General features: G+C 39.4%; 1 long non-coding RNA gene across 2 annotated transcripts in view; it reads right to left on the bottom strand.

Moving 5' to 3' along the window:
• Positions 1 to 1,170: 1,170 nt before the first annotated feature.
• The window catches only part of LOC139042515 (uncharacterized), a 45,825-nt gene continuing 20,897 nt past the window's right edge, over positions 1,171 to 26,098 (bottom strand). The window contains exons 1-3 of one of the 2 annotated variants that reach the window (XR_011499300.1): positions 13,452 to 13,630; positions 12,926 to 13,044; positions 1,171 to 2,247 (exon numbers count right to left, since the gene is read on the bottom strand). This is a non-coding gene — a long non-coding RNA (uncharacterized lncRNA). Of the gene's footprint in view, positions 2,248 to 12,925; positions 13,045 to 13,451; positions 13,631 to 26,098 lie in introns of those variants that run through there. The other variant, XR_011499301.1, reaches the window with a different exon arrangement.

The following is a 26,098-nucleotide window of genomic DNA, read 5'->3' as shown; positions in this document are numbered from 1 at the left end:
TAAATTAATTGTTACAAATGTTACCTGCGATTCCCAGGGTAACCACTAAGAAAATAACTTAAGAGAAGAGAATCAAAATGGTACACTAAAAATTATCTAACAGAAAAGGCATTAATAGAAGAAATGATGGCCCCCCCAAAAAAATATATGAAACATACAGAAAATAAATAGCAAAATAGAAGCAAGTCTTTCTTATAAGTAATTACATTACATGTAAATAGATTAAATCCTCCAGTTAAAAGGCAGACATTGGCAGGATGAATAAACAAAAATGATCCAATTAGATGCTATCTACAAGAAACTCACTTTAGATCCAAAGACACAAGTAACTTGAAAGTGAAAGGATCCAAAAGATATTTCACAAAAACAGTAAACTAAGAAAGCTTGAGTGTCTATATTAATATCAGAAGACAAAAACTTTGTTACAAGAGAAAAAGAAGGACATTATATAATGATAAAAGGGTCAACCATCAGGAAGAAACAATTATGAACATATATGCACCTAACAACAGAGCCCCACATACATGAAGCAGAAAGTGGCAGAATTGAAAGGGGAAATACACAGTTCAACAATAACAATTGAAGATATCAGTTCCCCATTACTTTTAATAATTGACAGAACAATACACAGAAGATCACAAGCATATAGACAACTTGAACAATATATATGCCAACTACATCCAACAGACACTCCATGCAAAAATAGAAGAACACACATTTTTCTCAAGTGCACATGGAATATTCTCCAGGATAGACCATATGTTAGCCTATTTAAAAAGTCTGAAATTTAAAATGATTGAAATCAAACAAAGTATCTTCTCTAACTACAATGGAATAATATTAGAAATAAATAACAGAAGGAAATCTGGAAAATTCACAAATATGTGGAAATTAAACAACATTCTCTTAAACAACAAAGTCGGAAAAACTCACAAGGGAAATTGGAAAATACTTTCAGTCAAATGACAATTAAAATACAACATACCAAAATTTAGGGGATGCAGCAATAGCAGTGCTCAGGGGAACATTTATAACTATAAAAGCCTACATTTAAAGACAAAAGAATCTCAAATAAATAAGCAAACATTCTACCTTAAAGAATTAGAAAAAGAAGATAAAACTAAACTCAAAGCAAATAGAAGAAGGAAATAATAAGGATTATAATGGAGATAAGTGAAAATAGAGAATTAAAAAACAATAGAGAGAAGCAACGAAACCAAAAGTTGATTCACAAAGAACAGTAAAATTAATATACCTTTAGCTAGACTGACAAAGAATAAAAGAGAGAAAACTCAAATTGCTAAAATCGAGTGAAAATGAGGACATTACAACTGACTGACTCTACAGAAATGAAAAGGATTAAAATAGAATTTGATGAACAACTGTAGGCAACAGACAGAAAGGGCAAGTTTCCAGTAATATACAAACTATCCAAATGTACTCAAATAGAAATACAAAATCTAAAGAGACCTATAGAAATAAAGAGATTAAATTAGTAATCAGGAAAACTTTCCACAAAGCCCTGTTTCAGATAGCTGCACTGCTGAATTCTACCAAACACTTAAAGAAATATTAATACAAATTCTTCACAAACCCTCCCAAAAAATAGTAGAGTGGGAAACATTTCCCAACTCATTCTATGAAGCCAGTATTACCCTGAAATCAAAGACAGACAAAGAAATCACAAGAAAATAAAACTACAGAGCAATATGCATTATAAATATAGAAACAAAAATCCCCCCAAAATACTAGCAAACCAAACCCAGCAGCATATTAAAAGGTTAGACACAATGAGCAAGTGAGATTTATCCCAGGAAAGCAAAGGTAGTTGAAAATATGAAAATCTCAATATAATACATTGTATTAATAGGGTGAAAGAACAAAACCACATGATCGTTACAACTGATGCATGTCTTCATCTGCTCCGGCTGCCATAACTGAGTACCACAGACTGGGGGGCTTAAACAGCAGAAATTTACTTCCTCACAGTTCTGGAGGCTGGAAGCTCAAGATCAAGGTACCAGTGGAGTTGGGTTCCTCTGAGACCTTTTTCCTGCCTGGCAGATGGTCACCTTCTCACTGTGTCTTCAGATGGCCTTATACCTCTGTGTGCACACTTTTCGTGTTGCTTCCTCTTCTTATAAACACGTCAGCACTACTGGATCAGGGCCCAATCCTGAAGACCTCAGTTAACTTCAATCACCTCCTAAAGGCTTTCTCCAAATACTGTCACATCATGGGTTAGGGCTGCAACATAGGAATTTGGTGGGGACATATTTTAGTCCATAACAATGCAGACAAATAGTTGACAAAATCCAATACTATTCATGATAAAAATATTCAAACTAGAAACAAAAGTGAACTTCTTCAATCCTGAAAAATGTATCTATGCAAAACCCACAATTAACATCATACTTAATGGTGAAAGACTTAAAGATTTCTCACTTAAAATCAGGAATAAGAACAGGATGTCTGCTCTCATCACTTCTATTCAACATTGTACTGGAAGTTCTAGCCAAGGCAAGCAGGAAAGAAAAAGAAAGGAAAGGTATCCAAATTGGAAAGAATGAAGTAAACTCTCTCTATCCACAGATTACATGATCTTATATATAGAAAATCCTAAAGAAACCACACAAAAAAATATTAAAGTTAATAAACAAGTTTGTCAATCCATAACAATACAGAAAAGTGGCAAAATACAAAGTCAATATACTAAATTCAGTTGCATTTCCATACACTAGCAATGAATAATCCAAAATTGGAATTAAAAAACAATTCTATTTACAATAGCATCTGAAAGAGTAAAAACTAGGAATAAATTTGACCAAGGAGGTGCAAAACTTGTACAATGAAAAATACAAGACATCAGTGAATGAATTAGGATGAATCTTAAACAAAGGAAATCCATGGATTGGAAGAATTAATATTAGGATGGCAATATTACCCAAGGTCGTCTACAGATTCAACGACATCTGTATCAAAATTTCAGCTACCTTGTTGCAAAAACGGACAAGCTGATCCTAAAATTCATATGGAATTGCCAGTGATCCTGAATAGCCAAAATAATGTTAGAAAAGGAAGAACAAAGTTGGAGGACTCACATTCCCAATTTCAGAACTGACTACAAAGCTACTGTAATCAAAAAGTGTGGTACTGGCCTAAGGATAGACATATGGGTCAATAGGATAGAATTGGCAGTCCAGAAACAAACCCTTATATCCCCGGCCAAGTGATTTTCAAAAGACTGCCAAAGCCATTCAATGGGGAAAGAATAGTCTATTCAACAAATAGTGCTGGCACAACAGGATATCCACATGCAAAAGAATGAAGTCGTACCCCTACCACATACCACACGCAAAAATTACCTCAAAACAGATCAAAGACCTAAATGTAGGAGCTAAAGCTATAAAACTTAGAATAAAACATTGCAGTAAATCTTCATGACTTTGGATTGGTCAATGGATTCTTAGATATGATACCAAAAGTAAAAGCAACAAAAGAAAAATAGATAAATTAGACTTCATCAAAATTTAAAACTTTGGTTCATCAAAGGACAACATCGAGATAGGGAAAAAAGTACCTACAGAATTGAATAAAATATTTACAAATCATTTATTTGACAAGTTATTAATATCCAAAGTAGATAAAGAACTCTTACAATTCAACAACAAAGAGGAAAACAACCTTACTTTTTCAATGGGCAATGAGAGTGATGTCAGCATCACAGAAGAATGAGTTGTTCCCTTTGTTTCTCTCCTCTAAGTTACAACCAATCAGACATCCATTGACCAACAGAAGGTTCCCTACATAGCACAACAGGACACCTAAGAGATCCACACTTCTATGCATCTGAAAGTAAATGGACTGGACCTGCAGGAGGCAGTAGAACTAGAGGAGGAGCTCCCCTCCCTGTCCTCCAACAGCAGAGATCCAGGGTGAAGAGACTTATACTGGCGAACATGCCTGCAAGTGGCCACAGTGGGGGCAGAAAACAAAGAGAAAAAAAGCAGGCAAGGCTTCCTCCCTGCCCATCTCCTAGCAGATCCTGACCCCACAACTGCAAACAGTTGTGGCAGGGGTGGAGAAAATGGATGCAGCTTGCTCTCTGCCCACATCTCAGTAGATTCAGCCCATGCAACTATGAGCAGCTGTGGTGGGGGCAGAGAAAGTGGGCATGGCTTGCTCTTGCCCATCTTCCAGTGGATCCAGAAAACATGTCCCCTCAGCCTCCCATAGGAGCAGCCGGGTCTTCCAATACTAAGGAATATATACAAAACTCAGATTTTCCCAGGTGAAGCAGGGCCCCCTGACCTGACTTCTCAAAACAGAACAGCTAGCACCAGAGACCAGAGGCAGCACAGAAAGCAGTAACCAAAATGTCTACCTGCTTAGTCCCTAATACACTGTAGCAGTGGCAAGTGGAACCTGTGTCAGAGGCTTCAGGAACCACAGAAGAACCAGTGACCCAGCCCCCAGTGCTGGGATCCCTGACACCAGCTCCACCAGCAGCAGGGGCTGCAAACAAGTCCCTGGATCCCTGGGATCCCAGCAGCAACAGCAACACCCATGAACCCAGCACCCCTAGAAGTAGTACAAACAGCACCCACGGACAACCCAGGATCAGAAGCACAGGCAGTGCACAGGGCAGCAGCACCCAAGCCAGCAGAGAGCCCACAGAGAGCCAGCAGAGGAACATGAAACCCAGGTGACCCTGGAAGCAGAAGTGCTCAATGCCTGGTGACCCCGGTGGCATCACCTGAGATTGCAGCAACATCAGAAGCAGCAAGACACCAACAACGTCAGAGTCACAAGTAGCACAAGGAGGGTACTGACAATACCTCTAGTAGAGGCAGTGGAGGGTGGGAAGTGCAGGCTCTCAGGTACAACCAGAAGAAGCTCAGAACAAATGTAACCAAAGCCTTACCCAAATAAGAAAGGTGTTTACTACCACAAAGGTGCCAGCAGAGGATAAATTCATCAAACACCATGAGGAACTACAGTAACACAGCAGAACAGAAGGAGAATGACAACTCTCTAGAAATCAAACATGAAGTCACAGAAGATTACAATCTGACAGCAAATTCAAAATAGCTGTCATGAAGGAACTCAATAAGTTACAAGAAAATCCAGAAAGATAGTTCAATGAGCTCAGGAATAAAATTAATGAACAGAAGGAGTATGTCACCAAAGAGACTGAAACTCTAAAAGAAAAAAAAACAAACAATTTCTGGAGATGAGGAACACAATTAATGAGATTAAAAATAATGTAGAAAGTATTAAAAATAGAGCAGACCACACAGAGGAGAGAATTAGTGAGCTCAGAGATAGAAAGAAACCTAGAAATGATTCAAGTGGGGAAGGAGAGAGAACTAAGACCTAAAAAATTTAAGAAATTCTTCAAAAAATATCCAACTCAATTAGGAAAAGTAATACAAGGATTATAGGTATTCCACAAAGAGAAGAGAGGGAGCAAAGAGCAGAGAGCTTGTTCAAAGAAATAAGAGCTGAGAACTTCCAAAACCTGGAGAAGAAACTAGACATAGCAGTATAAGAAGCTAATAGAACTCCTAATTACCTCAACGCAAAAAGACCTTCTCCAAGGCATGTAATATCAAAACTGTCAAAAGTCAAGGACAAAGAAAAAATATTAAGGGTAGCAAGATGGAAGAAAAGAATCTACAAAGGAAACTCCATAAGGCTTTCGGTAGACTTCTCAGCAGAAACCATAAAGGCTAGGAGAGAGTGGAGTGACATATTCAAAATACTGAAGGACAAAAACTATCAGCCAAGAATACTCTATCCAGGAATTGGAAACTCTATCCAGCCAAGAAAACTCTATCCAGAAAAATTGACAGCAATCCAGTGAAACTGTCCTTCAGAAATGATGGAGAAATAAAACCTTTCCCAGAGAAACCAAAGCTGAGGGAGTTCACTACCACTAGGCCTGCCTTACAAGAAGTGTTGAAAGGAGCCCTCCTACCTAAAGCAAGAAAACAAAAGTTTACAAAACTTTGAGCAAAGAGATAAATGGACAGGCAAAATCAGAAAATTACTGCTCTATATCAGAATAGCTTAGTAAACAACAAAGGTTATAGGTTCTAAATGACAAAGGGAAACAAAGTGTCAAAAATAAATATAACCACTTCAACTTTGCCACAAACTCACAACACGAAAAAGAATGATTTGTGACAACAAACACATAGAAGGTGAAGAGGAAAGAGATGAAAGCTGCTTAGGCTGATGGAGATAAGAGGCTATCAGAAAAAGGACTATCTCATCTATGAGATCTTTTATACAAACTCCATGGTAACCACGAAACAAAAAATCAGAGCAGAGTCACCTATCATAAATAAAGAGGAAACTGAGAAAACAATCACACAAAGCCACCTAACTGAAATGACAGACAGAAACACCAGGGAAGGAAAACAATGGAAACATAGATCAACCGGAAAACAAAAGATAAAATAGCAGTATTAAACCCTCACATATCAAGAATCACTCTAAATGTAAATGGATTAAATTAATCAATCAAAAGACACAGGGTGGCTGGATGGATTAAAAAACAAGACCCAACAATATTCTGCCTCCAGGAAACACATGTCAGCTCTAAAGACAAATGTAGGCTCAGAGTGAAGGGATGGAGGATGATACTCCAAGAAAATGGCATCCAAAAGGAAGTGGATGTAGTGATACCTGTTTCAGACAAAACAGACTTCAAGATCAGAAAGATAACTAGATACAAAGATGGGTATTAGATAATGACAAAAGGGACATTCCACTAAGAAGACATAACATTAATATATATGCACCTAACACAGGAGCAGGAAAGTATATGAACCAACCATTAACAGTCTTAAAGGGAGAAATTGACAGCAACACAATAATAGTAGGGCACCTTAACACCCCACTTACATCAATGAATAGATCATCCAGATAGAAAGTCAACAAGGAAAGAGTGGCCCTAAATGAAGCACTAGAGCAGATAGACTTAGTAGATATATATAGAACTTTCCATCCAAAAGCAGTAGAATATACATTCTTCTCAAGTGCTCAGTCAACATTCTTAAAGATAGACCATGTGTTGGAAAACAAAGCACAACTAAAAAAATTTAAGAAGATTGAAATCACATCAACCATCTTTTCCATCCATGATGGTATGAAACTAGAAATCAACTACAAGAAAAAAACTGGGAAAGTCATAAATATGTGGAGACTAACTAACATGCTTCTGAACAACTATTGGATCAATGAAGAAATCAAAAAATACCTAGAGACAAATGAAAATGGAAATACAAAATACCAAAACTTATGGGATGCATCCAAAGCAGTACTAAGAGGGAAATTTACAGCAATACAGAACTACCTCAAAAAACAAGAACAATTTCAAACAAACAATCTTACACTATACCTAAATAACTAGAAAAAGAAGAGCAAACAAAGCCAAATGTCAGTAGAAGAAAGGGAACAATAAAAATCAGAGCAGAGATAAATGAAATAGAGATTGAAACACAATAGAAAGATCAATGAAACTAAGAGCTGATTCTTTGAGAAGATAATAAAAATGACAAACTCTTGGCAAGATTCACTAAGAAAAAAAGAGAAAATTCAAATAAATAGAATGAAAAACAAAGTAAGAGAAATTACAATGGACACCACAGAAATAAAAAAGATTATAAAAGAATACTTTGAAAAGCTATCCACCAAGCAATTGGATAGTCTAGAAGAAATGGATAAATTCTTAGAATCATACAACCTCCCAAAAATTAATCAAGAATAAATAGAGAACCTGAATAGATCAAGCACAAATAACAAGATTGAAACAGTAATCAAAAACCTCCCAAAAAACAAAAGTTCAGGACCAGATGGCCTCCCCAGTAAATTCTAACATTCAAAGATTTAATACCTATCCTTCTTAAACTATTCCAAAATAGAGAAGCGGACAGAATGCTTCCTAACTCCTTTTATGAGGTCAACATTACCCTGGTACCAAACCAGACAAGAACAACACAAAAAAGGAAAATTACAGGCTGATACCACTGATGAACAATGATGCAGAAATCCTCAACAAAACATTAGCAAATCAGATAAAACTATACATTAAAATGATTATACACTACAATCAAGTGGAATTTATTCCAGGGATGCAAGGATGGTTCAACATCCACAAGTCAATCAATGATTAATTAACAAAATTCATTATTAACAAAATTCATTAACAAAATGAAGAATAAAAATCACATGATCATTTCAACAGATGCAGAGAAAGGATTTGACAAGATTAATATCCATTTATGATTAAAAACTCTGAATAAAATGGGTATAGTAGGAAAGTACCTCAACATATTAAAGGTCATATATGACAAACCCACAGCGAATATCATACTCAATGGTGAAAAAGTGGAAAGTTGTTCCTCTGAGAATAGGAACAGGACAAGGATTGCCACTCTCACCACTTTTAATCAATATGGTGCTGGAAGTTTTAGCCAGAGCAATTAGGCAAGAAAAAGCAATAAAAGGGATTCAAATTGGAAAGGAAGAAGTAAAACTGTCACTATTTGCAGATGACATGATTCTATACATAGAAAACCCTAAAGAATCCACAAAAATCTGTTAGAAATAATCAATGAATACAGTACATTTGAAGAGTACAAAATAAACATACAAAAATCAGTTGCATTTCTATACGCTAACAACAAACTAGCAGAAAGAGAAATCAAGAATACAATCCCATTTACAACTGTAACAAAAAAAAAATGAAATACCTAGGAATAAATTTAACCAAGGAGGTGAAAGACCTATACACTGAAAACTATAAGACGTTATTGAAAGAAATTGAAGAAGACATAAAGAAATTGAAAGACATTCCATGCTCCTGGATTAGAATAAACGTAGTTAAAATGCTCATATTATCTAAAGCAATCTACAGATTCGATGCAATCCCAATCAGAATCCCAATGACATTCTACACAGAAATAGAACAAAGAATCCTGAAATATACATGGAACAACAAAAGACTCTGAATATACAAAACAATCCTGAGGAAAAATGAACAAATGTGGAGGTATCACACTCCTTGAATTCAAAATATCCTACAAAGTTATAGTCATCAAAACAGTATGGTACTGGCACAAAAACAGACACACAGATCAATGGAACATAATCAATAGTCCAGAAATAATTCCACACATCTGTGGACAGGTAGTCTTCCACAAGGGAGACAAAGAACATACAATGGAGAAAGGAAAGTCTCTTCAATAAATCGTGTTGGGAAAACTGGAGAGCCACATGCAAAAAAATGAAAGTAGGCTGTTATCTTACACCATACACAAAAATTAACTCAAAATGGATTAAAGACTTGAATGTAAGACCTGAAACCATAAAACTTCTAGATGAAAATATAGGCAATGCACTCTCTGACATTAGTTTTAACAGCAACTTTCTGAATACCATATCTACTCAGGCAAGGGAACCAAGAGGAAAAATAAATAAATGAGACTACATCAGACTAAAAAGCTTCTGCAAGGCAAAGAAAACCATCAACAAAATGAGAAAACAATCCACCAACTCTGAGAATATATTTGCAAATCATATATCTGACAAAGGGGGTTGATTTCCAAAATATATAAAGAACCCGTGCAACTCAACAACAAAACGGTGAACAACCTGATCAAAAAAAATGGGCAGAGGATATGAGCAGACATTTTTCCAAAGAACATATACAGAGGGCCAACAGGCACATGAAAAGATGTTCAACATCACTAATTGCTAGGGAAATGCAAATCAAAACTACAATGAGATATCTCACACCCATCAGAATGGCTATAATTAACAAGACAAGAAAAGACAAGTGCTGGAGATGACATGGAGAAAAGGCAACCCTTGTACAATGCTGGTGGGAATGTAAACTGGTGCAGGTGCTATGGAAAACAGTATGGAATTTTCTCAAAAATACAAATGATTCAGCTACTCACTACTGGGGGTATTTATCCAAAGAACATGAAATCAATAATCCAAAAAGATATATGCACCACTATGTTCACTGCAGCATTATTCACAATAGCCAAGATGTGGAAGCAACTCAAGCGCCCATCAATGGATGCATGGATAAAGAAGATGTGGTGTATATATATATGATGGAATCCTATGCAGCCATAAAAAGGGACAACATCATCTCATTCGTAACAACATGGATGAACCTTGAGGGTATTATGCTAAGTAAAATGTCAGCCAGAGAAAGACAAATACTGTATGATTTCATTCATATGTGGAAGATCAACAAGCGAACACATAGATAAGGAGAACAGAATAGCAGTTACCAGAGGACAAGGGAGTAGAGGGAGGGTGAAAAGGGGTAAAGGGACAAATATACATGGTGATGGATAAAAACTGGACTCTCGGTGATGCAACAGGGCAATCTATGCAGAAACTGAAATACAATAATGTACACCTGAAATATACACAATGTCATAAGAGAATATGACCTCAATAAAATAATTTTTTTAAATAATAAATAAATTAAATGGACAATGAACTTAAATATACATTTCTGTAAAAAAGATATACAAACGGCCGATAAACACCTGAAAAGATACCTAATTTAACGTCGTTAGTCGTTAAGGAATTGCAAATCAAAACCACAATGAGCTACTACTTCACATCCAGCAGGATAACTCTAATCCAAAAAAAAAGCAGAAAATAATAATTGTTGGTGCGAATGTGGAGAAACAAGAATCCTCATACACTGATAAGGGGAATGTAGAATGGTGCAGCTACTGTGGGAAACGGTTTGTCAATTTCTCACAAAGTTGAATTTAGAGTTACCACTGGGCTCAACAATTTCACTCTTAGATATATACCCAAGAGAACTGAAAGCGTATGTTTACACAATAACTTGTACACCAAGTTCATGTTAACATTATTCATATTATAAGGAAGAAGTGGAAGCAACCCAAATGTCCACTGATTGATGAATGGATAAACAAAATGTGGTATACTTATACAATGGAATATTATTCAGCCATAACATGGAATTAAATTTTGATGCATATTACATCATGAATGAACCTTGAAAACATTATACTAGGTGAAAGAAGCCAGATATAAAAAGCCACATATTTATGATTCCATATATTTGAAAGACCTAGAATGGGCAAATTCACAGAAACAGAATGAAGAGCAGTGTTCGCCAGGGCACGAGGGAGAGAGAAATGAGGAAGGACTGCTTAATGGGTCTGTGGTTTCTTATTGGAGTGATGAAAATATTGTAGAATTAGATAGTTGGGATGGTATCACAACATTGTGAGTGTTTTAAAAAGCATTGAACTTTATACTTAAAAATCATTAAAGTGGTGATTGGTTAAAATGGTTATGTGAATTTTAACTATTTTTTTAAAAAAGCAATAGTCATACAAGACATTCTCCCTTCCCGTTCACATCTCTTTAATTCTGACACTTACTTTCATGGAACATGACCGTGGGAGAAGAGACTAAGTCTTACACATTGTGATATGTCTCCTTTCCCATCAAGAACTAAATTTCTTTCTTATTACTTGCTAAGAAATCCAGAAGAAGGCATAAACTTGACAGGAAATCACATCTCAGCCTCTTGTCAATGTTTAAACAATTTCCTTGCTAATGAAACTAGAGGTCAAGTGTCCACAGGGTCAACAGCAGCCCAAGTGAGTGTCTGTGCCTCAATCCCCTACCCTTTCTCATAAATATTTCTTGACTCTTTGTTGTTTGAATAAATGACTACAAGGCAAATGCTCCTGAAAGGTTGCTGATCAAAGTGCGCTTTATTGTTACAGACATAATTAAGTAATGCTTCTATGTATCCTTTCTTTGGGGAGATGGAACACAAAAGATACTAGAATCTCAAACAACTTAGTCAGAAAGGCATCCAATTACTAATACTTTTTAATTATCACGGCTAGCTGCTCTGCAGTCACATCTGCAAGGTTTAGCTGTATTTACAGAAATTAAACCGCAAATCAAGTTGTGAAACTCTCCCCTCTTATGAGTTGTCCAAAGACTATTAAACAAAATAGAATTTAAAAACAGCATGGAGTTATAAATAGCCTGCTGTTTGGTATAGCTTGTCAATCTGTTACCACTTACGCATATTCTCTAACAGCTCTCTAATTAGCACTCACTTTTGATACTACTGCTCCTAAAATGTTTACGTTGGAAGTTACAAATTACTGTCTAATTATACTGGCTACTTTGTTTTGCATAAAGTTTTAAAAAAATCCCATTCGTGCTATAAAAAAAGTGTGCTGTCATCACTTTTTCTATAGAATGACTAATAAAGTTTGCCAGTTTTAAGCTGGATATCAGCAATGAGCAACTTTAATTAAATTTGGCAGTGTAAGAATTCAAGACTTTACTTCCTTTAGGAGCGAACCCCTTGCAAGCATGAAACGTTTGCATAAATGAAGTCAAAAGATATAATGCCAGTAGAGTGGCAAACTCAGCATTTGACTCGCAAATTCCAGGAAAAACTTTTCTTTCGAAAGTTTCCAGCTTCCCAAAGGTTGCTGTGCGCAAGGAACTTGAAACATTTGTGCTTCTACAAACCCAGTCTGGGAGAACCTTGGAAATCAGTGCTGCGAGGGGTCAAAGCAAGAGAAAAACTACTGTTTTGGCAGAAAAATATCAGGGCGATGATCTTAATAAAACTGAACTTTGCCAGATCCATTTAAGTTCTTCACATTCTGTGAAGTCTCCCTGCTGTGAAACGAGCCAAACCATTCATCAAAACCAATCATCCTGTCACTGGGAACTCTTTATCCAGAGTCTCCTGGTGGTTACACTGATGTAAATTGTATCATTTGTTCAAAATATTCCTGCTTCTACTACCAGGGAGAGGGGATTCCAGAAGGACTGTAATCTCACTCCACTGACACCAGGGGGCGTTGTGACTTACTTTGACCAATGATGTGCGAGTGAGTGCTTCTGAACAGAGATTTGAGGGCCATCATGTTGTCCATCACAGCTCATGAAGCCAGCATGTATCAGATAAAGGCTGCTCCTTCTGCCTTGGTCCTGGAACGCAGATAACCTGGATGAGCCACAGCCAACCCATGATGGGCATGAATTTACAATGAACGGAACATGTAGCGGCCATTTGGTACTGCAGCATCACTCAGCCTATGCTGATTGCTACATACACTTAACTGCCATGTGCTATTTCAGTATTTAGTAAATATCCAATAAATATTGAAAAAAATGAATGAACTAATGGATGAAGGGAATAAAAACTGCAAAAATTGTTGTTATTATTATTATTATTAAGATTAAATCTGCATATTCAAATGCAAGTTGTCTGTGTTAAGAGGAAATTGTGTTACACTGTATTGAGACCAGCTTTATTTTCTAGGCACAAGGCCCACACCTCTCCATTTTACCCAAAAAGTCAGACGTGATCAACACACCACATGTTCTCTGATTACCAGGAAGTGTAGACCATGTGAGAGGCCAGCTTTCCTTCAGAACCTGATCAGTAGGGGCAGGCCTTCCTCATCACTGCGTTCCTGCCCATGCAACGTATCTCTAACACAACAGCACTGGTCCATCCCTTCAGTGTGTTTCACAAGCTCTTTTATGATGGAGACAGGGTCAAGTGGCAGCTCCAACGCATCTGCACAAGGGACATTTGGATTTGGAAAATAATCAGGGCACGACACAGGGTGAGCTGCCTTCCACATAAGCAATCTCCTGGCTAAGCCTCAACACACAGGATTTTGGATTGGCTTGTACGCTAATTATCAGCTGTTCTTGTCGGTATATAAATTATCAACACTCCATATAAAACCCCAGATTGAACTGCCCATAGTGATCCCCATTACGTGTCATACACTGTGGAAATTATTCTTCCTGGTCTGTAAGTGCTGGCCACCATAGCTTTCTGGTAGAGTTCTACTGGAAGATTATCTTCAGAACTGATACTGTTTCACATACTCCAAGTCCTCCACACAGCCATAATGAAGACCCACTTCTTGTGAAACCAAAAGCCCTGAGCAAAGCGAAGCATTTGTGGAACTGCTTTTCTGGTGGGAACAGTGTCACTTGGCACTCCCTGCCGCACTGGGCCTGGAACATTGTAAAAATGGAATTCCTTCTCGCTGGTGGCAGAACGGACTGAGACTGCTGCTCCCTGCCATTCCCCCCAAACAGCTTTCAACATTTCACAAGCTGAGTTTGAGACGCCCATAAAATATTTGAACAGCCAAATTACCCCTTGGGAAGAAAGGAAACTTCCCCTTCTCCTGTACAATGAGCTCCTGCGATGTTCCAGGCCTATGTCTGCTTTGCTCCTTGCTCAAGCTGGGTAAGAGTTAAGAGGCACATAAAAACCTTCATACTAGAGTACTCAGTGTGGTGGTAGAGAAATCACAGCGTGCTGTGGGAGTAAAAAGAGCAGCTCTCAGCCTTGTCCATAGGGCGGGGTCAGGAAAGAAAGATCTCCTTGAGGAGGGAATACTAAGCTGAGGCAAAAAAGATGCCAACAAGGCAGCCAGGTAAAGGGTGAGGAGAAAGGAAGCTCCCAGCAGGAGACACGGCAAGTGCAAAGGCCTGCAGGGGAGGGTGAACATGGCGCCAGGAGAAACTGGAAAAGACTGACTGTCAGAGTCCAGAGTCCAGAGAGAGAAACGTGGGAGATGAGGCTGGAGAGCTTCAGTCAGTCAAAAAGATCTTTGACCAAGTGTTTGGAACTTTGGGCTTTATCATGAGTCAATAGGAAATCAGATTTACATGTTAGTAAATGTGCAAATTTGGCTACAGTGTAGTTTAGCAACAGTGGGTATGGGAAGTCCCGTTAGGATGCTGTATTTAGTTATCTACTGCTATTTAACAAATTATTCCAAAACTTAGGGGTTTAAAACAACACTTATTATCTCGCAATTGCTGTGAATCAAGAATCTGGGTACAACTTAACTGGATATTTAGGTTCACAGTTGCTTCCAAAGCTGCAATCAAAATGCCATCCAGGATTGCAGTCATCTCAAGGCTCAGCTGGAAAAGGACTTTCTTCTAAGTTCAGTCATGGTGGTTTGCAGCTGTTAGACTGAGGGCCTCGATATCTCACTGTCTGCTGATCAGAAGCCCACAGGGAGACTCACAACATAGCCGTATGCCTCATCACAGCCAGCAAGTGCGACGAGCCAGAGAGAGAGCAGGCAAGCAAAGCTGAGGTCGCAGTCTTTGATAATCTAGTCTCAGAAGTGGCGTCCCATCACTTTTGCCATATTCCTCTCACTAGAAACAAGTCACTACACCCAAACCCACTCTCAAGGGGAAGATATTACACAGGGTCATGAACACCAGGACACCGGGATCAAAGGGAGCCATCTTAGATTCTACCTGCCACAAAAGCTGTTGCAATGATTCACGTTTGAGATGCTGGTAGACGTAGTAGAAACGAAGAAAAGTAGACAGATGCAATGACTATTTAGACAGTAGAATCAACAGGATTTAGGCATTGCAGTGAGGAAGAGGTAGAAGGCAAGAATGACTCTCAGGTTCTGGCTTCAGCAAAGGGGAGAATGATGATGCTACTTGCTGAAATGTAAACACTTAAGGAGAAATTAGATTTCTAGGCAGAAATTTTATGAGTTTTGTTTTGTACATGTTGAGCTTGAAGTGCGTGTGAAACATCAGAGCAGAGTTGTCCTTCCAGGTCTGATCTGGAACAAGAGATTTTTGGGTCCTCCCTCAGAGGCCCAACTTCTGGTGAGTTTTTTATGAACACGTATATTAAATTGGATTCTACCCACCTGTTAATCTGGTTATGCGAAGCCATGGATGGATGGCCCTTCTGGTCCGAATATGGAAAGAAGACCCTAGTAGTCACTACTCTAACTGAATAATTATCCTTCAGGAAAAATATAGACTAGTCCAGCAAAAGCCTTCTCTAGTTGCAGTATATTGAGACTGTACAAATCCTTCTATCTTCACATTGGATATAAAACAGAGTCGTCCAGCTGGTGATCAAGTCAAATTTTAAGTTGTAAAGAATCATCAGGCACCTGAAATGCAAAGGACTTGAAAGACAAAACTTCCATTTTCTGACGTCTCTAGGTAGTGGGAGGGAACAGAGGGGCCTCAGTGGATCAGAGATGCAGAAGCAGAGGCGTCTCCCTGCAGAGATCCACAGACACCCCGTGAGGCAAATCAATTTGGGGGTGAGAAGTCTGATGCTCATTAAGAAAATGCAAGCACATGGTGGGAATCAGTGAACTGTTTTAGTTTCCTTGTTCAATAACATCTCTTTATTATAGCCTTCCCTGAAACACGAGATAGCTCTGAAACTTTATTGTGTGCAAAGACAAAAGATGGCAAAGCTTTTCAGAAAAGTCTCATGAGAAAACAGGTAGAATTATCTTGATCACATAAATTAGACCCAAAAAATCCAGGTCTTACTCAAATTGATGATGAAAAAGGAAGGGGAATACAGTACTGAAAACAAATGTTCCTGTGTATTACTCCACTGGCTTATACATGGACCGAGATCCTGAGGTCCATCAGTGTTCAAGATGGTAACCGGAGAGGCAGGTTCTTTGACCGCACTGCTGCTTTTCAGGAGTGCTAGAAAGCAAGCCACGTCCTTGTATTCCACTCAGTAATACCAAGTCAACCACTTCCTTTTGTTTTTGCATTTCAAGGATGCCTACAAATCTTTGCTAAGGAGAATTCTGGCAAAACTGCCAACAAAGACACAACAGAAAATTACGATAATTAGTTCAATTAGTTAGTTAGGGAAAATCAGTTAGTAATGATGGAGTAACTACTAACTAACCCAGAATTTTGCTAAGTGCAATTATAAATCACAAGAAGCTATCATATGTGCTGAATGTCTCCTTGAATATATAAGAACCAGGTATTCTATAAATAATAGTACTATATTAATTATCATTAATAATTAGCTGATTTATAATTAATCTAATTAGCCCGCTGGTTATTAATAAATGTTAAATATTTATTGCATACTTACTATGTGCCAGGCATGGCTCTAAGCAGTTTATGTTGAACCTCACAGCCACCTCATGAGGTGGGTACTTTGTGCACGAGGAAGCAGATGCACCAAGGGATGAAGCAGCTTTCCCAAGGTCACTCAGCAGGGAGATGGTGAATTTACTATGAGATGCGGAGTCTCTGAATTCAGAGCACTACATTATGACCTTTAAGTTCATCACAAAACTCAGGCTATACAATTGCCCTAGGAGGCAGGCACTCGAATCAGGCCATTTTATAAATGCGAGACTGATACTCAGAGAGAAGATATAACTTTATACTTTATACTGCATGAAGGCCAAGATATTTGCTCTCCAATAAAAAGATATACATTCTGTATAAGGAGGATTCCACACATTCCACACACCTCAGCAGGACAGAATTAGTGAGACACAGGAAAGCCGAAGTCACTCCACATGAAGAAGAACTCCACCACCACCAAAGCCTCCTAGAAAGGTCACAGCAGTGCGAGGGCCCCTTCACTGATACATCAGGTCAAGGCTGACGGGGCTGATGAAGAGGGGATTTTTGCATCAGGAAAAGGTTCTACCACTGACCTCTGAGGTCCTCTCCAACCTCAGGATGCTATGATTCACATGACTAAAGCACCGGTTCCTTTCATTCCTGGGAACCTTGTTCTTTGTATTCTGCACTCCTTACCATAAAATCGAGAAACAATGCAGGCTGGCAGCATAAAACTAATTTTGTTTTTTTTTCTTTTTTTTCTATTTTTTCTATTTATAGAAACATAATTAGAGATCAGGTTAGGTGATCTGAAAAATATAAGAAACTAACTTCAGTGTTTGACTCTCCAAGGAATAAGACCAGTCTTAATATTAGTTGGAGTCATTTTCTAATTTAGCAGGGACATTTCATTTTTCAACTGCCAGTGAGGTGATTGGTGTGGCAGAGACAGACAGATCGAGCTGTGAGCAGCATGGATGGATGGTCCAGTGGGGACTGCATATGCTTGCCTTGGGTATTAGGTTTCGTACTTTCTATAGACGCATTCCTTTAAAGAGTTTTGCAAATTTGATGCAAGGTTAGAAACCTGCCTCACTGCTTCTGACAAACAATGCAAACATCCCAAGTGCTGTCAGCCTGTTCAGCCCTATGACACGAGCATACTATTCTTCGAGCATCATGCTTCTTTCTTTGTCAAGAACAAGCTTCTTTTGTCTGCAAAACTCATGGAGAGGATTATTTCCAGCAAAGGACAAAAGCAGAGAATAAGAGTAGTGGCCAATTTGCGTGTGTTCAGCTCAGAGTCTCCCTCTGTTACCCTACACAGGCTGAAATCAATCCTTCCAGATATGTGGGCCCAGGAGAAATAACAGTGGACTCTAGAGAAATACGTAGTTGTCAGAAAAAATAGAAGCCAGTAGATGGAAATTCTCTTATCTTCCATCTACCAAATCTCTAAACTTTGCTGCATCGGTACCTCTCCTCTTTCTCTCCCCTTGCAGTTGAGGAAGAAGTCCTTTCCCACATATGTGGAAGCCTCCTTCCCCTGCTTGTGCTGTGAACCTCAACCCTTCCATCCGTCTAAGGAACCCCACTGACTCTGTTGTTCTCTGCCCCTCCTGTAACTTCATCACCCCCTTATTCTTCAGATACATCCCATAAACATTCAAAAATGTTCTACTCTCTCCCATCTTTAAAAAAGGAAACTATTTACACCCCACATGCCTCTTTAGCATGTCTTATTCCTGTCTTATTCCTCTCCTCCTCGTTATAGTCAGTCTTCAAAAGAATTTGAGTTGTCTGTATACACTGTCGCCACATCTTCTCACTTCCATTCGTTCTCTCTTAGATCCACTCTAAGCTGGCCTCATCATCATGACTCCACCAAAAGTGCTCTCACCAAAGGTACTAGGGGCCTCCATGTTTCTAAATCCAATGGCTACATTTTAATCCCCACTTCACATAGCCTTTTGGGAGGATGTGTCATTTCTCTTGAAATGTCCTCTGGTTTCTGTGACTGCATGCTCTGCTGGCTTTCCTATATCTCTCAATCCCTGTCTCTTGGGTGTACCACCTCCTCCACTCAGTTTCACATATCAAAGTTCCTCAGGGTTTAGCCCTAACTGTTCGCCTCTTCAAATTTCTTCCTAGGGATTTCTCTCATTCTCAAGGCATCAAACACAATCCATCTGCAGAATCATGTCTGTCTTGTTCAGCAGAATTTCTCAATGCCCAGGACAGTACCTCACACATGTAGTCTCTCCATTATCTTTGCTTTATTAATTGACTTGAAGCCAGAAATTCCAGGTTAATCATGGAGAAAGGCACAGCAAGTGACAGGGAGTTAAACACAAGGGTTAAAAGTGACTTTGAAGTCAGATCTTGGTTCATAGCCCAGGTCTTCTTCTTACTAGCTTTGTGATTTTGGACAAATTACTTATGCTTTCCCCTTATTTCTAAAATAGGGTTCAGACTAGATTGGGTGTATTCAGGGTGGTCTGGCCGTTAACCATATGACTTCACTCCTATGTGGAAGATAAACAAACAAACACAGGGTTATAGAGAACAGATTGGTGGTTACCAGAAGGGAAGGGGATGAGGGGAGGGCAAAAGGGGTAAAGGGATACATATGTATGGTGATTGATGGCAACTAGACTTTTGGTGGTGAACACGAGGCAGTCTACACAGAAGTCAAAATATAATGACATACACCTCAAATTTATATAATGTTATAAACCAATGTGACCTCAATAAAAAATTAGCATGCTAAATAAATAAATAATAGAATAAAATAAGGTTAAATATGGTATCTATGTTGGATTTCTCTGAGAATTAAATGTACACTAGAGTTAAAATTTCATAAGGTCAGATATTTTCACCTATTCTGTTCAGTGAATAATCCATTTCACCTAGAGTCCAGCTATGCTCAGTAAACTCTTCCTGCACACCAAATGCAGCCCACCACCTGTCCATATGGCCCAAGAGCTAAGAAGGGTCTTTACATTCTTTAAATATTTGAGGAAAAGGAACAAGAATATGTGATAGAGACAGTATGTGGCTTACAAAGTGTAAATTATTTACTATCTCATTACAGAAAAAATTTTCTGACCCCTAGAATAATGCCTGACACAGATTAGGTGTCCAAAATAAACTTTTATTAAATGACTAAATGAATGAGTGAAAGTATGCACGCATCTAAAGTGCCGAGAGGCTAATGCGTACTGAGTGCTACGTGAAGCACTGTGCTGCCATCGTCATCACTGTCTTGTGTGTGAAACCTCTCTAACAGAAGGCAATGTCAGGGCTCCCACCACCCGTCAAAATAACCTGCTGAAAAATGAAGCATTCAAAATGCCCCCATTTATCTACCATCACACTCTTCATTTGATGATGCTTTAAAACTACTTTATTAAATTGAAAAGTTGTTTTAATAATTTTATATCTATTATGAATGATTTATTCCATTGCTAGTGATGCCGGCATTGTGATCCCCTCACCCTTAAGGACAGTGTTTTCTAAGAACTGACAGTCTTCTGATGAGTTTTTCTAGGCAAAAAAACCATATTTACTGCAAGGACACACATTGTTTTGATACACAACATCCGTACAACAGACAGTCTCCCTTCTTTGGGTAATTCTGCCATTTCTTATAGGAAATCACCCCTCACTACTCTCAGTCCATGAACATCAGGCAGAATTGACATCCCCTTGGCTGAGGAGAGGGCATGACACACAGGACTGACCAGCCAATGCATCACAGTCCCCTGGCCATGGCAGGTAATTAAAGGACAGGTGCATGGCCCAGCCAGAACTCTCTTTTTCACCAGCTTTTAACCCGAAACATTAAGGAGTTTGAACCACTAGCAGCCATCTTGCTCTTAGTAGAGTTTGATCTTGCAGCCAAAACAGAAAAGAATAGCCAAGAAATGGAGAGAAACTGAGCTCAGCGACATCTTTCTGAGCCTCTCTCTCAAGAGCTCACTTGACTAGTCTGTTTGGTCACCACGTGGCTTAATAAATCCCCTCTTCCCTGCAAGCCGGATTGAGTTAGAGCTGTTTGGTTTAGAATGAATGGAAAATCGAACTGACACACTTGTCTAGGTCATTCCTTTTCATTCTATGCTTTAAACTAGCTACCTAAGGAAGTGAAATTGTGCCTTTAGATGAAACACTATCAAGAAGCAGTCATTCATTCCAGAAACACGTCATAGAAGCCACTGCATCAGAGATTACAAGCCTGCAAGAGGCCACTATAGGATCTTTAGAGACAGAGTTCCAGAATTTGAAAGACAGATGTGACTTTAGAGAAGACTATATATTAAGGGGGTCACAAATCCAAAAACATACAGAGCCAGAAAGAGAACGTAACTGAGTAGAGGCCAGGAGTGAGAATAGAAATAGCACAAGGACAATGAAAAATGGCCAACATCACTCAGCTGCAGGGACCAGGAGCAGGAAAGAGTGGTGGCCCCCATCTGCACTGGAGGCACCCCCTGCATAAGCAGCCTCCACTTGGCGTCAGTTGACCATTGCATGTGGGAACTAAGGTTCAAGATGCAAGAGTTTAGGTGAAATTTTTCTGTCTTTAAATGATGTCAAATAAATTGCTTTCTTAAAAACTGTGTGACTCAAATATAATATATATTGAGGCCACACTCAGCCCATAAGTTGCCAGAATATCCATTGTGCAGGTGCGGGGGGTGGTCGCAGGGAGTAAACTAAACCCCACAATGGGCAATGTCTTACCCAGTGCCACCAACCTGCTGGCAAGAGGCAAAGACCAGACTCAAATTCCGCTCTCCTGATCTGTGCCCCAACGCTGAACAGACCAAAGATCACACTGTAATAGAGTAATCCTTCATACCTGGACAGCAACGCCGATTTGTATAGCATTCTCCCATAAGGTGAGACTTAATCCTTAGAATAACTCCCTGGAATGTAGATACTATTCCTACTTCTACTTTACAGAGAAGCAAACTGACGTTCCTGTTGCTTGAGTAATTTTCCTGAAGTTGAGTACAAAAGGCAGAACTCATGTACTGCCAGGACTTAACTCATCCTCTTTCCTTCTAACCATAACCTCCTTTTCTTCCTTGGTCTCAGATCTCAGCAAAAGGTAGCACCAGTCCCCCTCCCAGCTCTCAAGCCACACACACACATATACTCACACACACACACATATACACACACACACACACATATATACATACACACACACACACTCACACACACACATGCACTCACACTCACCTCACACACCACACATACTCACACACACACACCACATACACACACTCACACACACACTCACACACTCTCACTCACACACACACCACACACACACACACACAGACAGCTGATTCTGCTCTAAATTTCTCTCTGATCTCTCTTTTTTTCCTCCACCTCCACTGCCAGTTGTCATCACCTCTCACCTGGATCAGGATCCAGACAAAAAGAGCCAAAGTGAGCTTCCTAAAATGCTATCCCCTCCTTGGCTTGTACTATCTTGCCCTTCTTTCACAGCACTTACACTGTGTTGTAATTGTCTTTTTTTATTGAAGTAACGTTGGTTTATAACATCATGCAGATTTCAGGTGTCCATCATTATAATTTGACTTCTGTATTCATTACCTCATTTTCACCACCAGAAGTCTTGTTTCCATCCATCATCAAACAACTGTCCCCCTTTATCCGTTTTACCTTCCCCACCCCTCCTCCCCTCTGGTAATTACTAATCAGTTCTCGGTACCTATGTGTTTATTTGTGTGTTGTGCTGTTGTTCTAACAGTTTTTGCACATAGCTCTCTCTCTCCCCCACTCAACTGAGAAGTCTTACAAAGAAGGGATTTGCCACTGTATTCCTAGGACCGAGTACCTGGCTCAGAGTAGATGCTCAGCGGATGAGGAGGAAAAGAGAAGGGAGGAAATGTGGAGGAAGAGAAAGAAGAGATAAAGCTTCCAGATTCTTAGGGGAAGTGAGTTCAGAGATCACCTAGTTTCACCCTAATATTTCACAGATGAAGAACCAAGGCCTAAAGATGAAAGTACTCTTTTAAAGTCTAAACAGGCTATTACTGGGGGAACCAATATCAAGTTTAGGTCTTCTCAAGCCCATTCCATGCACTGTTAAAAAATCATGCATCTGAATGAATGCTTCAACTTTTTAGAAGGTTGGGCATAATTTCCTGCTATTTCCAAAAAAAGCCATTGCAAATTAAGAGCATCTGATGCTAATTTCAAAGGCCTTAGTACTACCCTGGGTAAAAATGATGTTAGCCTTAAGAGAAAAGTTGGACACTCAGTAAACACTTGCTAATTTGCCTCTGATTTCAAAACAAGTCATACAGTATTAATCCAAGTAAGCTGGTATCTGTTCACAGACCAACGGGCATGAATGACCTTGGTCTCTTCAAGCTGCCCTTCCTAGGGGTTAAAACCTCTAATTAACTTTTAGCTGATCATTGTTTATCCAGGAAAAATGCAGAAGTATTCCCTTTATGTCCCTTAAGCCATTCAGTTTAGGGAAACATCTAAAACCAAATCTTTGCTGTCCTGAGATGTCCATGTCCAGAGAGGGATTTATTTTCACTATGAAACATGGCATGCCATTTGGTCCTAATTCTCTGTCACTATAACATTTTAGATGAGCTGTTACCGAATATTTTTGTTGCAAATGGTTATATAATAGCAACATTGGAGCCTGGTGCATAATCAGTCATGAAAAATTGTGTCCAGCTCATGAAATAAAAATCAGCAATCCTTGGAATTGTGGCCAGACACTTTTATTAGCTTCCTTGAAATTTGGAGGCTAGGAATCTGCTCTAAGAGTTAATGAAAAGGCAGGGAGGCAAAAAGGACAATTTCTTCTCTCTTAGAGGTACTCTGGCTCTTCTCCACCTCTTGGAATATGCAGTGGTGCTTTTCCAAAAAATACAACGACAGGAATCCAAGGATGGCAGGCTAGGTTTGCACACAGATGAAGGAAGGCTCTCCTTGGGGTACATCCACATTGTTATTTAATTCTCTCAGACGCAATTAGTTACCTGTTGTTTTCACTCTGCATATTGCCAAAAGAAAATGAGTTTATATGTGGCAAAAGCCTAAGGGGAGAAAAAAGTACAAGTTTCCAACTTAGGGCCCTGGCTTCAAGTCTTGGCTCTCTCTCTGACTGGCAAGTTATTCAATCTCATCAGTTTTAAAAGATCCAATAAGGGTTGGCCCATGGCCAAGTGGTTGAGTTTGCACACTCTGCTTTGGCAGCCCAGGGTTTCACCAGTTCAGATCCTGGGTGCAGACATGGCACCACTTATCAAGCTGTGTTGAGATGGCATCCCACATGCCACAACTAGAAGTACCTACAACTACAATATACAACTATGTACCGGGGGGCTTTGGAGAGAAGAAGAGGAAAAAAAAAGATTGGCAACAGATGTTAGCTCAAGGCTAATCTTAGAAAAAAAAGAAGACCCAATAAACTGCATATGTAAAGCTTTTGTTCAAATAAACCTGACCAAGACAAACCTCTACTAAATGCATCTGTCCTTAAGAAATCTTATCACAGTTGTCATTTTACGGGTTTTTCTGGGTTAATATTTAATTAATCTCTGTATCCATAGGAGATATTGTCAATGCCACACCCATTTCCCTCCAACACTATCATTTTAGGAGGCTCATCCAGTTTCTGTATCTCTGGTCCTGAGAGATTTTCTTGGAACCCTGGAAGGCTATTGTCCAGTGGGCTGAAGTACCAAGGAGTTAACAGCTTGTGGCAGCAGCACTCAAATCATGATCCTCTGGAGTTGGCATAGAAATACCATAACTCCCTTTCCCCTTGGGAGGGACAATTCTGAGGTGTGTATTTTACATGTTTCCTCAGTCTCCCATGGGTTTAAGCTTCAGTCGGTCACTGTGGTATCTGGCATAAACAGGACACCCTTTGCTGACTGCTTTCCCTTGCCTGTATCACTTTCCCCGTCTCACCTATTTCCTGTACCTCCCAAATAAACTACTGGCACTGGAATCTTTGTCTCAGGATCTGCTTCTGAGGCAGCCCAGACTAAGATAATCTCCTTCCTAAGACTGTAAGCCTATGATGACTATAGATGACTTATTTGTCGCTGCGTCTGGTAATAGATGCTCAGTCATTAAGTGAGGGAAAAAAGAGGAAAACATTTATTATCATTTTGTTGGTGTTGTCATTCTGCATAAAACACACAGCCCACCCTCCACTGAGAAGATTCAGCAACATATCTGATTCTTGGAACAAAATCAGGTTCTGGGACCCCTGTATATCACTTCAGGAAAATGAGGAAAGATTTGGGATTTGGGATCTCTGAGGAAAGGCTGCCAGGTGAGAGGTAATGCCTGCCCTGTTCTTCTGTCTGAGTCATGGTTCCAAAGGCAGAGACTACTAGCTCTTCAGTGTGAAAATCTCCAAGACTGTCAGCTCTGTGATGGACATTTAACAAGACTTCAGAAAGTATTGACCTTAGCCAGCACAGTCTCAAGGAGCTAATTCAGCATTAAAGCCAAGTCGACAAGCCACTTGTATAATTGAGGCTGAAAGCGGGAGAAGTGGGAGATAGAGTTTGTGGCATAAAGGACGGGTATGTCACCTCTGGAAAAAATACGAGTCACGTCAGCATGTCACCTCCCACTGCTGGCTACACGGAGATTTTAATGAAACAGTCTTGGGATTAATCTGCACTAAAGGCCTTCCTCACCCAGCTCCAGACAGAGGGTAATTTATAGCTTTAAGAGATGTCATCAGGTTTAATAGGCTTCAAATCTCACCTGAAAATCACTGACTCCTTACAGGGTCCAGTTTTTCAGTACAGCTCTTACATGCCTACCCATTTCACCTCATTCAGGAATGGGAATGGAGAGCAAAAGAGTCAAAACAGCCTCAAGCTTAGGGCCTGGAGAGGACCTTACTAGCCAGGGAATCACAGAGTCAAATGCCTATCGTAGCCAGCAGGGAGCATGAGGGAATCAAGTGGCTGGTCAGGCTCCCTCAGGGAAAGAGAGGACCTGTAGGAGCAATGACTTTTCAATCACAAGTAATTGTTGCCAGGCAGGAATTCTGATCCATTGTGGCCAGATAGGTTTTTCAAGAGAAAAT

This window comes from Equus asinus, chromosome 29, assembly GCF_041296235.1.
Source record: "Equus asinus isolate D_3611 breed Donkey chromosome 29, EquAss-T2T_v2, whole genome shotgun sequence".
NCBI classification, from domain to species: Eukaryota; Metazoa; Chordata; class Mammalia; order Perissodactyla; family Equidae; genus Equus; species Equus asinus.
The sequence above is the reverse complement of the archived record's forward strand: the minus strand, read 5'-3'. Positions and strand labels throughout refer to the sequence as shown.